This window comes from Panthera pardus, unplaced genomic scaffold (assembly GCF_024362965.1).
Source record: "Panthera pardus isolate Hobbes unplaced genomic scaffold, ASM2436296v1 HiC_scaffold_20, whole genome shotgun sequence".
In the NCBI taxonomy this organism is placed as follows: Eukaryota; Metazoa; Chordata; class Mammalia; order Carnivora; family Felidae; genus Panthera; species Panthera pardus.
Window position 1 is genome coordinate 68,834,357 of NW_026526766.1, and position 13,840 is coordinate 68,848,196.

Genomic DNA, 13,840 nt, shown 5'->3' on the forward strand with positions numbered 1-13,840 from the left:
AATACGCTATTTTCAGCCTGATTCATTTTTCTTGTAAACTGGCTTCTTCAAGCTCCAAGAGTGCCTTGAATGCAAACACAACAACTTTGTTGAAAAAGTCAATATTTACCCTTTTATGTGCTTTCTAATTTCAACTTCGTCATTCAGCTAATATTTTAGCAGGGCCTCTAAACTGGCCATAAGGAAGCTTGAGATGCTTCCCAGGCCTGTGAATGAACCAAACATAGCATTGTACCTGCTATGCTCACAAACTGAGCTTAGTTTACTAGTGCCAAATTTTTTTTAAAAGTGAGAGTGGTAAATTTCTCCAGAAGAAAATTTATGCGATCCAAGTAGCAGCAACACACACACACACACACACACACACACACACACACACACACACACACAGGCTTCCCATCTGTTTAATACTTTGGAATCTGAGACTCAAAAAATGTCTATTTTGTATAGTGTCCTGGAAACATTTTAAAAAGAAGAAAAATCTCAGTTCATAAGGAGATACTTCAACTTTCTCATGGTTATTATTAAAAAACAAATCTTGCCTCTGGCCTATGATAGAATATCTGGTATCAGACTAGTTCTCCTACTATAAACCTTAAAACTAGAAACAAATCATTAGGAAGTGAAATTTAAAAATAGTATTTGCAATAACATCACAAACACAAAATTCTTAGAAATAAATTAATGAAAGATGGGAAAGGCCTTTAAAAACTAAATAAATGCACAGGTATACTATGTTTATGGATCAGAAAACTCAATATTGTTAATACGTCCATCCTATACAAATTAACCCATAGACTTAATGCAATCTCAACCAAATTTCTAGAAGACAAGACGATTCAAAAAATTTTATGTAAATACAAAATGGCAAGAATGCAGAAACAGTATTAAAAAGGAACAATGACTGGGCGAATTACACCACCTAATGCAAAGATTTATTACAAACTTCATTAAGCAAGACATCATCCTGTTGGCTAAAAATACAGATATAAATCAACAAGAAGGACTAGACAGTCCAGATGTAAACCCGAAAATATATGGCCAACTGATTTTTGAAAAATGCACCAACATAATTTAATGGGAAAGGAGAATCTTTTCAACATAGGCTTCTGAAATAGATGGACCTCCACAAGCCAAAATGCGCGCACACACACACACGCACACAACACAACACCAGAATTTCAGCTCCTGTTTCATGCCATACACAAATTTAATTTAAAATAAATCACAGACATAAAAAGGTAAAATTATAAAAATTTGAGAAGAAAACGTAAGACAAAATCTTTATAACCTTTGTGTAGGCAAAGATTTCTTAAACAAGACACAAGTACATACCATAAAGGAATAAAAAAGTGATAAATCTATCTTCATCAAAAGTAAAATATTCTGCTCTTCAAAAGATAGTAAGGAAATTGAAAATGTAAGCCACTGACAGGAAAAAAATATTCACAATGCAGACGTATAACAAAGTACTAGACTATAAAAACTCTGCCAACTCAATAAGAAAAAAATAAAAATAAACCAAAAAATGCACGAAAGATTTAAATAGACACTTGATAAAAGAAGATATTCAACTAGTCATAAGTGCATGAAAATATAGTAAACATCTTTAATCATCATGCAAATACAAGAATGGCTAGAATTAAAAGACCAAAAATACCAAGTGTTGACAAGGATTGGGGGGCAACTCATACAGTGTTATGGATGGTAAAATGGCGCAACCACTCTGTGGTTTCCTCTAAAGTGACTCATACACTTAGCATACTACTCAATGATTTTAATCATAGCATTTGCCTAAAAGAAATGAAAATGTATATTCACAAAAAGATTTTATGTGAATATTTAAAGCGGCTTTATTCGTAATAGCTCCAAACTGGAAATAATACAAATGTTCATCAATTGGTGAACAGATAACTGAACTATTGTATATTCAAACAATGGAATACTACTCAACAATAAAAAGGAATTAACTACAGATAGACGCAACTACAGATAGATGAATGAATCTACAACATTCTGCTGAGTGAAAGAAACCAAACACAAAACAGTATATCCAAAATGACTCTAATTATATTAACTCCTTGATCATGCAAAACTAATTAATGGTGATGGAAATCAGATAAATGTTTGCATGAGGCAAAGATTATTGGTGGGGAGGGGGGTGCGGGGATGAAATGCAAAGGGCCATGAGAGAAGTTTCTGGAGTGATAGAAATGTTCTACATAATATTGAATTGGTGGTTACTCTTGTGTATACATTTGTCAAACTCATCAAAGTATCCACTTGAAATGTCAATTATTCTGGAAGAAATTTGATTTAAAAAATAAAAGTTATAGGAGCGCCTGGGTGGCTCAGTCAGTTAAGCATCTGACTCTTGATTTTGGCTCAGATCATGATCTCACAGTTCTTGAGTATGAACTTCACGTCGGGCTCTGTGCTGACAGTGTGGAGCCTGCTTGGGATTTTCTCTCTCCCTCTTTCTCCGCCCCTCCCCCACTTCCATGAACACACACACTCTCTCTCGAAATAAATAAGTAAACATTAAAAAAATAAAGATCATAAGATAAACAGAAACTTGCACAGTACAGTTTACAAAGGCATTTCATTGTTGGGTTGAACTTCTTAATCCCTATCACCACCTTGTGAAGTAAACATACTACAAGCTTCTCTTGTGAAAAAATTACAAAATCACAGTCTGTTTATGAGCTACAGTGTCTCACTTGAGCATAGGTTTTATCCCAACACCCCCTGGAAGAGTGAGATGAACACCCCCACTGCCCCACTCACACAAATTATAAAAGCTGTTTCGGATGGAGCATCACCTAGATTTTCAGGGAGGGAGAGGGAGTGCTTATAATAATAATGGCTATATTGATTTATTATTTACTTATCAGGTCCTGTCGTGTGCCAGACATTGTGGCAAGCTCTGGTCAAGCAATTCTCAAAACAGTTCTGGGAAGCGGGTATTATTATGCTCTCTACTCACAGATGAGGACGATGAGCCTCAGTGAAGTTAAGGGACTTTCCCAAGTTCACACAGCTAGTAAATGGCAGAGCTGGGGACACAGATCTGATGGACTCAGAGGTGCAGCTCTTCCCATACACAGCACCACACTGGCTCCATGTTTAAGCTAAATGGAGCAGTTTCTTTTTGGCAACTAAATTTACCCAAGGGAGCTGGCAGGGAGTTGTCCTTTGGAGATTAAGCTAAGGTCAAATGAACTTCAGGATTGAGATGATGTGTTCCATACCTGAAGAATCCTGTGAGTGCCAATGCTTCTCTTAACCTAGTGGACACTGAGCTCCAAAGGAAAGAGGGGTGTCACTGTGAGGGCACCTGTGCTGATCACCTCAATGGTTGAATATTGATATGAAAAAGCAGGGGAGACTTAAGCGTGATCATGCAGGCAGTACTTGCTGGTGTGAGATGATGTTTTTGGTTAGAGACCTGGAATCACAGAGTCCTACATGCAAAGTATTGTGGCATGAAGTTTTCACGTTGACAAATAGCTTATGTAGACCCATTTTTCTTTTAAAGAAGAAAATGAAAGAGGCATCAAAACATAATGGATTATTATTATATATTTGGGGTTAAGTGCCAGATCTAACACTTGGTAAAAAATGAATTTAAAGCTAGAGAATAGTGGGTTAAGATCCTGACTCTGTACTTGCACTGTGCAATCTTGGGTGGGTTACTTCTCTGAGCCTCCCTCACCTCGGCTGGCAGATGTGATAATGGCACGTATTTCGTGGCACTGATGATAAGGCAGATATTTGTCAGTGCCTGGCACTACATAATTGCTTGACTCTCTCCTCCTTTGAGTAACCCATCTGGAACCTTAGGCTTCAACTTTGTTGTGAATCTCTAAACTTCAGTCCTGGCTGTACGAACTTGCCTGGAACCCCATCTATGTCCAGGGAATGGAATCTGCTAGCAGATTCTTCTCAGCTCCTTCCATCTCTCTCTTCCGGGGTCTTGCTTTCTTCCTGCACCCCAGGCTTAATACTATCCACTCCTTGCTTCTGGGCCTGCTGAGTCTGCCCAGCTGCCCAGAGACCTCAACTCTCTGTCATCAACCTGCCCATGTTCCCTGTAGCTGGCTCAGATGAGAGGGGCAGGTCTGTTCTGATAAAAACTCAGTCACAAAGCCTCCAGGCCTTTCTGCTGAATTCTTTTCTAACTGGACTTTTAAAAAGGCAAACCTGACCATGTTATGCTCTTGATTAAAGTCCGCTTCATTTTTCCTCAAGACAAAGTCCAAAATCCCTAGCATGGCCTGCAAAATCCCACAGGATACAATTTATAGCAACCTACCTTCCGCTCTCTCCAATCTGCACCTCCACCTGCCCCAACCAGCCCTCCTCTTCCTTCCAACCAGATTGAACTACCTACACTTCCCAAATGGGCTATACTCCTTCTTACCTCAGGGACTTTGCATATCCTATTGCTATTTCCTCCAATTCTTGTCTCCCATTTCCTTCAAAGCTCATCTTTTCTATTCTTCATGAATCAGTTTAGCCATCACTTGGAAAATTATCTCTGATTGCCTGGGCTATTCAGGACCCATCTTGTCTGTATCCCTGAATCTGTAAGCTTCCATTACAGGCCTGATTACTGATTAGCCATTAATTGGCTCTCTTATATCTTTTCTCAAAGAAGGTGAGTACTTGGAGAGTGAGACTACATTTGCATTCCTGTGCCTCCAGCATCTACCAGGGTGTCTGGCATCTAAGGGGCACTCAGGGAGCATTTGTAGAACAAACACATGAAAAGAACGACAGCAAGTCAGGAATGATGAGTGACAGCTGCATACCTTTGAAGGAGGCTACGGGCCCTGGAAAAGATAGTCCTTAGAGGAAAGAAAGCAACAGTGAGAATTTCAGCAATAAGCTTTCTGTGAGATTTCCCAAAGGATCCCAGCAAATGGGGCCGACTGCAGCCCAAGACCACTGGACCACCCTGGAAAAGCAAAGCCTTCTCAGAGTTGTGTGGGAACCCCTTCCACCTACATTGTGCTCTCAGCCCACTCAGTCTGGAAATGGAGTGTTACATATTTTGGTCGGTGTTGTGTGCTGGCCTGCTCCAAAGTTGAAGAGAAAGGCATTCTCTAGGCACAAAGAATGCACCCAGACCCACTGATTAGGAATGCATTTTTAAACCAAAAAGTTTGGGAAGAGTTAAGCAGCCTGGAAGCTTTTAGAGATCTTTGGCAAATGGGACTCAGCACAAAGACCTCCCAGGATGTAGAACTTGTCCCAGACAGGAATCAAAGCTGTCCCAGATCTGCTAACGATTTCTAGGGGCTTAAATAATTACCAAAGATCTATTTGTAGCAGGTCCCCAAGGTGGATCCTAAGACTCCTAAGATCTGCTCTCATATAAGACCTGCAAATGCAGGCTTCTTTGACCCAGCAGATGGGCAAATTTTGAGAAATACAGGCTGAGTTGAGACGATCACAGGATCCTTGAGATTACACTTGTATAGAAAGACTTCAAACCCATTTCTGGCCTGGTCATTATATGGATGTGTCACTGGTGACAGTCTCCTACAAATTCTATTTCTTCATCTTGAAAATGCAGACCCACTGAGACTATGTTCCCAGAGGACCACAAATCAGTACTGTGGACTTGACAGTGAACTGATACTGCACAGCAGTTGACATTCTCTGGGGTCTGAATGCCTGGATTCAACCTTGGCTCTATCACTCGTGTGACTACGAGCCTCACTTTCTACCTCTGTAAAATGGGAATAACGAGAGGATATGTAATAGTAAAGATACAGTAGAATTCGAATTTAGTGTAGAATCCTTGCAAGCTCCTGGCACACAGTACAATCAGTGAGTTTTAAGTACCATTAGTGAAGTGGGAGTCTCCTTAACAATCTGGGTGCAGAGTAGCCACAGGACTGACCAGAACACAATCTTTGCTCAAGTGGCTCACCTCATAACACTACAAAACAACTCTATAGCCTCAGCTATAAGATGGTCACTGACTTGGGTTTGTTCTCTGTGTTAATCAGCATATATTTACCGAAATTATGTGCCCACCTAACGCCTGGCTCTGAGGCTACAAAGATGAAGAAGGAATGGTCCCTGCTTAATCCAGTTTTGTTAAATTCACTGATGGGCGGGCGAGTCAGATCCAAATAGATGTCACGGAAGAATAATATCTGTCTCATTACAGTGTGATAAGTTAAGTGAAAGAGGGAGGCAGGGTTGCTGTGGATGCACAGAGCAAGGGCCGAGGGTGTGTGGAAGTCTTCCTAAAGGGCAGAGATTTGGGGTAGACACAAAAGAATGAATTGGCAAAGATCACCAGCTGAAGAAGGCAAAGGAAGCAGGTTCAAAGCCGTAAGTCCAGCCAGTACAAGGGCCCAGAGATGCCACGCACTTTGGAAACTATTGGAATGACTTAGAGATATGGGAGTAATTCACCTCAGCTAGAGGCCAGGATATGAAGGTAGTGATGAAGCTGGAGCTTGATGTAAGTAGAAAAGATCTCAGGGAGATCCCATGAGCTGAATTTGGGTTTCTCAACCTCGCCACTACCACCATTTTGGGGCAGGATGGTTGTTTGTTGTGGGGCTGCCCATGCATTGTAGGATATTTAATAGTATCCCTAGCCTCCACCCTCCAGATGCCAGCAGCATGTACACATCCCCTTCCCCACTCTGATAACCAAAATCATCTCTAGACATTGTCAAATGTCCCTCAAGGGCAAAATCTCCTAGTTGAGAACCAGTGGACTAAATTAAGGACTTCACACTTTGTGCTGGGTTAGAGGTTCCTAAGGTAAGGCGATATGGCCAAATATGCATTAAATTTCGATTGTTTCGGATTAGAAAGAGGACAAAGACAAATAGCAATGTGGCTATTGCAACCATCTAAGAAAGGCATTATAAGTGACAGCAGAAATGCTAAAGAAGGGATGTTCTCTACATAGAGATATAAACATAGATGTATAGAAAGTTTATACATCTCTCTATATATACTCTTTATACAGAGATATACATATATACTAAACATATAATAGTATATACTAATATTATATATAGTATATGTAATACTAATTATATATTAAGATGTATAACATATAATGCACACACACACTCATTGACTCTATAGGAAAATTGAGGGAGGTTAAGAGAGAAGGGGGTGATGAGTCTTTACCTCCTATCCAAGGACAAATATGAAAACTTTGTTTGAATTGTTTATAATCCTCCAGAAAAATTATGAATGGCACCATTACACTTTAAAATTAATAACACAATTTCACAAACACATTAGCTCATGAAATTCACACAACAGTCTCCTAAATTGGGCTTTGTAATCTGAATACTACATGTGAAGAAACTGCTATCTAGAGAGTTAGAGATTTAGCCAGAGTCACACAGCCAGTTGACTGTGGAGTGTGGACTCACTTGAATCTAATCCCGTTCTCTTCCCCGCCCCCCAACCATGTCACAAAAGATGTTTCATAACATCCGGCTTATAATATTCTAACCCATTGCAATCAGTTTGATCTGGGGCATTTTAAAACTAATTCCATCTAGTTTTTCAAACAATACATTTCCAAGCAGACGATCTCATGAAAATACATAGAGAAGAGAACCACAAAAAGTTCTGGAAAGTTTTGTATGCCTCTTTCTTTTTCTTTTTAATTTTTTGGTATGTGCTTTCTTTCTTTTTTTCCCTCTTTCTTATGGTGTTAATTAAGGATGCACTGTCCCTGTTTTACTCAGTTCTGGCTCTTAAACGAGAGCTCATCAGCCCCAGCTAAAGTACTCATCCCATACCCACCACGCTTTCTCCCCCAGTAACTCCCCAGGTTTCTGTGAATTTGATGCCTAGAGTCCATGTGTCACAACCAGGCCATTGAGGGGCAGAGAGAATGAAGCCCTGCACTTAATTTGTTTGATTCGCTCTGTAGCTGACAAATCTTTCTGCTTTATCTTTAGAAAGAGGGAAAAAAATGTTCCTTTTTTTTTCCATGGTGCAAAATTTACAGCTGATAAATCTGTCTAAATGCTGTTAACAGGTAAAGTGCACCTGGGGGCCAAACATGATTTCACCAGACCAATGAAGAATGTGTGCATTTTCCCCAGTTGTGCCCACACATCATTTGTTACACTGTTTGAAAGGCTTGGCCAGTGGCTGTACTCAGCTTCACTCCCACCCCGAGTCAAAGAGCCTCCACTTACACAGTTTTCCAACTATTGCAAGGGGAAAATTTCAGTATTGTTCCGCACACTGGGAGAGAAACAGAAAAGTTACAGAATGTATTCAAACTATGCAGTTGCTCTATTTTTTTAAATTCAGATTTGCTTGAGAATTGCATTAAAAGTCAGAGGGCTAATATGGCCCCTGGAGGTGAAAAGAAACCAAAATTTATCCTGAGCTTTTCATGGGTTAGGTCTTACACTTGTCACTTTGCCTGCTTATCTCACCGATTCTCACTGCAATGCTATCAGAGATTATCCGTTTATCCTCATTTTCTAAAAGGAAATTTGGAGGCTCAGAGAATATAAAAGAGTTGCCCAAGACCACTCAGCAAATGAAGGTAGAATTAATAATATTGGTCACTCACTCAGCTGTTTGTTGAGTGCTTTTGCCAAGCACTGTTCTGGGCACTGAAGATACATCTGGGAACAAGACTAAGACCTCTGTCTTCATGGAGCAAACATTCTGGACAGGAGACAGATAATAAACATGGTAAAGATATAAAATATCTAGTATTTGAAACAAATGCTTCAGTAGTCATTGAGGCTGTTTACCAAATATTTTCTGTGCTCAGCTTTCTGTGTGTGTGGCTCTAGCAAATGAGTGGTAGGTGGAATCGCTTCTGACTGGAGTATGTGATCGCTGGTTTGAGACTCTCCAGGACACTCTCTATCCCCTCCCATGCTGATAGGCAAGGATTTAGGTGATAATCATTCCATCAGTCTGGGTCCCAGGTAAGAACTCAAGAGCTCAGTGCTACGAACAGGGTAAAGGTTGTATGCAAAAGAGAGGTTCAACTACAAGTGTAAGGAATGGACATTTAATTAGGAATAACACAGTAAGGGGAACTCTGAGGCCCTGCTCTGGAGTTCAAATCCAACAGTACAAATGAGCCTAAAGCCTGAAGCCAAGGAAATAGGGTTTTACAAGTCACATCCCATTGTGGAAAGAGCATGATACAGTGCAGGAGAGACAGAAAGTGACTCAAGGAGATGTGGGTTCAAATCTCAGCTCTACCATTACTAACCAGCTGAACAAAAACCTTTGAAACAGTTGAAACAGCTAATAGATGAACATCAGTTTATTTGCAAATGCAAATGACAAAGTTGCTGTATAGAATTGTTGTAGCAAGGGCTAAATACGGTATATTATGTGAAGTCAAAGTGCTTGGTCCCATGTTCATTAACTGTCAGTGCTGCACTATCCCTGTCTCCCGCACCCCAGTAACCTTCCTCAGGCCTCCGTTCGTGAGAATTAGAAGTTGTGTGTTGTCTGCAACAGGCTACAAGCATGACTTTTCTCCAATGACTGTAATTAGAGTCTTTCCTTTTAAGAGTCTGGTTCTTGTATTCCTCACTTTGGTTTCTTGTTTTGTTTTGTTTGTGTGCTTTCTTTCTTCTTCTTCTGTTTTTTGTTTGTTTGTTTTGTTTTGTTTTGTTTTTTGCTTCATTTGTCTTCAAAAAATCATTAATGTGTCCACTGTTCAACAGCATTCCAAAGACTAAACACTGATTCTCATTTCCTATGGCAGTCACTATGTTTCCTTCTCCTCTTTTTGCCTCTCTGTCTTTCCAAAACAAAGCAAAACAAAAACAAACCAAACAAGCAAACAAAGAAACCAGTGAGAGCACAGCTTCCTAGCTCCCCTGCAGTGGTCTCCATCCTGTGCATCTTCCTCTCCTCTCTTGGGACCTTGTCTGTTGATTGAGACATATAATTGGATTAAGCAGGTTTATGTCTCTGTGTCCTGTTTCCTGTACAATTTATGTCCTTCACCACACATCAGTAAGAAGCAAAAAAGGAAGTGTCTTCCTTGTTCACAGAGAAAAACCAATTATCCTTCTTCTAAAATGAAATCATATGTATTTATTTGGTGGGAAGTCTTCAAAGAAACCAAAAGGATCCCTCTAAAATATTCGGGCCCTCTTTACAACCCCCTGAAGTCAGGCTTAATGTTTATTAACTAAAAGTTTATTGGTTACCTACTAGGCACTAGATATCAAATACAAACAAGAAGGGGTCACTCCCCTTAAGAAGTTCACAGTCTGGGAGGGAAGCAGACATGACTCATTACACTGCAGTGTGATTCATACAGTGTAAGACTGCAGTGGTCAGAAGTGGCCCAAGGGAAGGTGTGATTAATGCAGTGGTGCTTGGGGCAGGAATGGTGGGCTGGATGGGACGTAAGATGGCGATAAGGTTGGAGAGATCAGCCAGGCCTGGTCATGTAGAACTCCAATTATATGGGAGAAAAAAGTGTGGAGTTTTCTTGTTTTCCCCAAGAGAGGAGAGGATTAGAAGATGTGGATGTGGAGGTTGATCCATTGTGAATCTGGATTGGTTCTAATTCAAAAATGGAAAGAGGAGAGAATGGAATTAATTAGACACTGTGCTGGGAAGTTAAACATATTACCTTGTTTGAACCTCAGAACACCACAGCATGTACCTGCTTTGCCCCAAGCTGTTCTTATTGCCCCTATTTTATACATGAGAAGACTAAGGTTCAGAAACATTTGTCTCATATCTGCCCACTGGCCTTGAGAGACATAGCAAAGCTCTTGAGTGCTGGTTGGGGAACCAAAATGATATGTCCTTTCCACATGGGTTTTCTTCTACTAGTCTGTCCACGCCAAGGGCTTTTATGATTATGGCTTCTTTTTTTTTTTTAATTTTTAATTTATTTTGAGAGAGAGAAAAAGCACAAGCAGGGGAGGGGTAGAGAGAGAGGGAGAGAGAGAATCCCAAGCAGGCTCCTTGCTGTCAGTGCAAAGCCTGACACAGGGCTGGACCTCAGGAACGGTGAGATCATGACCTGAGCTGAAATCAAGAGTTGGATGCTTAACCGACTATGCCACCCAGGTGCCCCTATGATTATGGTTTCTTAAAGCCGACGGAAGCTAGATGAACAAATGGTAGCTGGAGAAAAGACGAATACTCAGTAAACTGTTCAGTTACCAAAGATGGCATAATTTCAGATAAAGATGTTAAGGCCTCTGAAACACCTTTGCTCTCTCCCACTGTTTGGAACTTCAACATTGATACACAAGAGAACCTTAGACCCCAGAAGATCATAATTGAATGAACAGTGCTTGCATAAAAGATATATGGCCATCACAAAGCTTTGCCCTACAACACAAAGAAGCATTTCTTGGGGGTCCAAAGTGAACCAGCTCATCATCACCAAGCAACCAGATCATATTCTCACATCTCCTTCTGACAGAGGAGACGGATGGTGGTGCTGGGGGCTCCAAACAACTCCCACGGGCAGGCAAGTTCTTCAGCAAGCTTCCTCCCTGGGGTCGACTACCTGGAAAAGGAGATCTTCTCCACCCTTGCTTCTGCGGGGTGAATCAGGAAGAGTGGACCAATAAATCTGGTCTTCCTCTCAAGTCCACATTCTCAAAAAGGATGGTGATTTTTATTTTGCAGTTTGCAGGTTCACCAGGACATATCACCAGGTGACTGGCCAATAAAGGCCCAAAACAACATGGATGTCGGGCAGGACCATGGCCACTGGAGCAAGAACCTAGGTCTCCAGAAACCAGCTCAAGCCATCTCTCCGGATTACATGTGTGATAAGGAGTTGCCAGGCTGGCTGGCGATGTGAGGAAACTCAGATGTGCAGCCAAAGAATCACTACTCAATCTGTTCAGAGGGTTAGGCCTCCAAAGAGGGAGAAAGTAGTTTAGGGAAAGATGTGAGGGGTCATGGTGGCCCGGCCTATCGCTCCTCCCTACAGGTCAGCCAAGTCAGGCCCTGTTTTATCAGATGGGATGCAGCCTCTCTTCTTTCACTGCTTCCTTGAAATGTACAGCCCAGATTTAGCAATTCTTGCCTCCATTATGTTCGGACAGAACTGATTCTTTGGCTCAAGTACTGAAAAGCAGACATTCTGTGGGCTGCCTGGCACCCTTGGTCTCCCTTCACCCCCCTAAAAGCCCTTTAGGTCAGATGACGCAGATAATACCAATGACCTCTCTCTGACAAATGAGGACTCTGACAGAGGGAGACTGCCTGACTACTCCAGCAGTTTTCTCCTTGCATGTCCTGCGGGATCAGACAGTGTGGCCCTGGTTCTCACTGCCACACACTTACATGCTGCAATTTTAAGCCAAATGAGTCTCTCCTTTTTCAAACTGCTGTAGGGCAATAGCTTCATAATGCAGAGGAACTCCATCAAATTTGGATTTTATTTATAAGATGAAAGGTCCCCTTTGTATGCAGGCACAATGGGAAGAGGATACACATCAAGACCATCTTCCTGAACTCTTATGGTTTTTTGTCCATCTCAAAGCAATGCTGTGTGTCTAAAAAAAGCCAAGAATCATTGCTATTATTGCTGTTTTTGTTGTTAACATTCTTCTTATTGATTGATTGGTTGATTGATTGATAGTGGTGGTTGTTGTCGTCCTGGGCTCACTCTCAATCTCTCAATTCCTAATTCAAACGTTTGTTTTTCTGGCTTCTTTACCAAAACCTTATAATGACAAGAAATTTACCATCTACATGGCCCTGCTCTGCCTCCATCCCCTCCCTAATTTTTTCCTCACTATAGAAACCATAAAGTCACACATTTTGCAGCCTTTATCCATTTCCTATGGTTGTAAAACTTCATGGCACTAGGATTTCTTTCCAACTATAAGATGTTCTAATTCAAAAGTTTGTGTTCCTTTATGTCAGTGCTAAGCAACCTTTTTACTCTCAGGTAATTTAGGAAAAAAATAACATCTACACGTTATTCTTTTTTCTCTACAGTTCAAAATGAAGACGGCTGTATTGGGTCCTAAGAGGCCTCCACTGCTGCAGGGACTGGAGAGCTGGGCCCCAGAAAGCTCTTCTGCCCCTTCATCACAATGGCCTTGGGAGTTGAGGGTCGCTCCAGGGCAGACTCCTCAATGTTTATGCACCCCCTGAGAGTCAGAAACCTAAGGACGCTTCCCTGGCACCACCCTCCGTGGTGGTACCAATGAGTTCTAGCGATGTCTGTGCTGCTGTGTCCTTGTTTAATATACTTCTGAGTTGGTTATGTTTATAAAATACAGTACATTCATTTGTCTATAAGTCTTCTTTAAAGTCTCATTAAGAATTCTATGGTGGGTTGCTTGGGTGGCTCAGTCAGTAAAGCATCTGACTTCAGTTCGGGTCATGATCTCGTGGTTCCTGAGTTCAAGCCCCCATCGAGCTCTGTGCTGACAGCTCAGAGCCTGGAGCCTGCTTCAGATTCTATGTCTCCCTCTCTCTCTGCCTCTCTCTCTCTCTCAAAAATAAATAAACATGAAAAATTTTTTTAATTAAAAAATAATTCTATGGTGAATGATGTATATAAAACTGATGGTCTGCCCTTGGGGTCCATTTGACTTAACATGGCTTCTCCTGTGGCTATTTCATAATATTTTTGAATTGTGAAGAAAGAAAGTAATTTTTTCTGTGCACATATTCCCACTGTTCTTTTTTGACAATAAAGTCAGTATGATGTTAAGGAGTGAGAAATAGGGTTTATAGCACTACTTGACTCTTGGCAAAGTAAATGAAAGAATGATATTTGTTGTGATTTCTTCATCAATATAATTTTGGTGAAAAATGGATTGGTTTAAAATAGATGAAGTTTAATTATTTACTC

General features: G+C 40.9%; 1 long non-coding RNA gene across 1 annotated transcript in view; it reads left to right on the top strand.

The window, feature by feature from the left end:
* The window catches only part of LOC109270009 (uncharacterized), a 38,414-nt gene extending 25,144 nt beyond the window's left edge, over positions 1-13,270 (top strand). The window contains exons 3-4 of the long non-coding RNA XR_002081373.2: positions 2,895-2,963; positions 12,976-13,270. This is a non-coding gene — a long non-coding RNA (uncharacterized LOC109270009). The remainder of the gene's footprint in view (positions 1-2,894; positions 2,964-12,975) is intronic.
* The last annotated feature ends 570 nt before the right edge of the window (positions 13,271-13,840 follow it).